This window comes from Ahaetulla prasina, chromosome 10 (genome assembly GCF_028640845.1).
Source record: "Ahaetulla prasina isolate Xishuangbanna chromosome 10, ASM2864084v1, whole genome shotgun sequence".
In the NCBI taxonomy this organism is placed as follows: domain Eukaryota; kingdom Metazoa; phylum Chordata; class Lepidosauria; order Squamata; family Colubridae; genus Ahaetulla; species Ahaetulla prasina.
In genome coordinates this window covers 8,760,988-8,763,509 of record NC_080548.1, presented here as the reverse complement: position 1 = coordinate 8,763,509, position 2,522 = coordinate 8,760,988, and positions in this window count along the sequence as shown.

Sequence of the window (2,522 nt, the reverse complement as noted above, 5' to 3'; positions counted from 1 at the left end):
ATAGTCTTACCTTGTATAGGCGTTAGTCTGTCATTTCAGCATTTTGGTTATATTTTTTTTCATTTTTTCAAGCTGCAGAAGAGGTGGTAGCATTCCAATCAGGGTTGCCAGACTGGTATAAAAACATTATCATTTGAGGGATATATTTTTTTTTTACTCCTTTCCTTAAAAAATGGATTTATTCCACAGAATCAAAGGCTGCCCAATAACCTTCAACAGAGGTTTGGTCAAAATCCTTTAAATAATCTTAATCCAAATAAGTTAAGTCAGCTGCATCCCTCTGTGTTTACTGTACTTGCTAACACTCTGGGCAAATTCTGAGAGAAGCAAGATAGGACTTAGCTTAGTACAGGGGGTCTGCAAACTTGGCTCTTTTAAGACTTGTGGACTTCAGCTCCCAGAGTTCCTCAGCCAGCAAAGCTGGCTGAGGAACTCTGAGAGTTGAAGTCCACAAGTCTTAAAAGAGCCAAGTTTGCAGACCCCTGGCTTAGTAGATGCCCTGTTGGTTATTTCTAGCAAAAGACTTTCTCCATGCTTAATATTTCCTTGAATAATGCTTTCCCTCAATAAATCCAGAATAGCAACTTCTATTAACCTGTGAGTTTTTCTATCTTTGCATTTTTCTTAGATGGTTAAGAAAAAATCATTTTTCTTAGATGGTTAAGAACGTCCACTATCTACTGTTCAAACATTTAATACAAAGAATGATGTTGGAGGCATGTTCCATGTTTTTGTAGGAAGTTCTACCATTTGCTTTTTAAGTTCCACAAGAAAGCTCAGATGCCATTTTGACTTTAGATCATTATTATTCTTAGTTTCTCTAATACTGTTTTGCTACTATTTGCCTGAAATCCTTCCTGGAAATACATTTTGTTACAAGTATCTATAACTTCTGTGCTGAAATCACACATAATTCATTCAACTGCTCGATAGTTTCTTTGTTATCTCTTGGAATGCTCCTGCTGGGCAGTATTTCAACTGCATTCAAAATTACGTTTATTTATTTTATTTATTTCGTCAAGCATGTATTTTATGTCAGATACAAGTGTAAACATAATTATAAATACATTTAAAGGATACGAATAAAAGAAAACATTAGGACAGGGACGGTAGGCCCGCTAGTGAGCTTATGCATGCCCCTTACAGACCTCTTAGGAATGGGGTGAGGCCTACAGTAGACAGTCTAAGATTAAAGTTTTGGGGAAGAAACCACAGAGTCAGGTAGTGCACTCCAGGCATTACCAACTCTGTTATTGAAGTCATATTTTCTGCAGTCTAGTTTGGATCAGTTTACTATGAGTTTGTATCTATTGTGCGCTCTTGTATTAAACCTCTTGTATTAACGTTCCCTATTTAGGATTAAAAAAATAAATACTGTGTGAATATTATGGGAGAGATGTTAGCCAGACTCATCTTGCATAAATTAGCATTCCTAATCTGCTGCTACACTTAGAGATTTTATGGTAAAGAATCAGCAGCTTTTAGCAAACTAGCACGATTACACTATGCTAATTTTTAACTAAAGAAGCAAGTGTCCGTGCAAAGTTTGGAAGCTTCTCCTTTGCTTCCTTCTGAGATAAAAGCTGCTAAATCTTCACTATTTAAAAATTGCTTTCTGTGGTGGTTAATGAGATTCAGAATAATAGAGTATTTAGTGGTTGGACTCAGACTATTAGAGATGCTGTCTCTAAAATACATCCATTTTCATTTTTTTTTTCCCTCTGAAATGCTATTTTTATGAAGTCTATTTTTTATAATTCTATATTCTTTTTGTAAAAAGAAAAATACACAGAATAAGCAGAATGGACTTATTAAAGCTATCTATTTTTCTTGGCATTCCAGTAAATTTAATGAACCATTCTGGATTTAGCAGTGCCATCTCATGACGATCACAAGAGTAATAAGCCTATTGGATGATTAATAGAATTTTAATCAACCCCTAGCATAACCTCCTCCTTTTTCAATCCTATGTTGCCTTAAGTGGAATGTATCTTATAGAAATTTGCCTAGATAATTGTTTGCACAGTTGGCTTGCTTGAAGGCTGTATTTTGCATTTAGAATAACTAGGAGGGTAAGAATTAGATACCACAGAATTGAGGGTCTTGAGGTTTGTATGCTAGGTGGAAAGAATCAACGTTGCTTAACACAAATTAACAGAGGTGGGGAAACTTCTCCTTGCAAGTTGTTCCATTCAGTTGAAAAAGTCCCTTTCTTTTGTGGGGGGAGAAATGCCACCCCTTTATCCTCCATGCCACCCACCAACCCTGTCTATCCCTGACTTGCTGGAGAACCTCCAACAATAATATAAAACATCACTTAAGCCCTTCCACTGATTCTGAAAGCTAAGTTGAAATGTCTCCATATAAGGAAGTGGCAAATCCCATAAAGTTCTGAAAATTCATCATACCCACAATAATCGTCCCCATTCAAGCCCATCTGTAGATCACCATCTCAAGATAGTGAGACTTACAAAAGGTGACAACTGCAAAACTCTGTAGGGTGGGAAATCGCATTTTCTCTC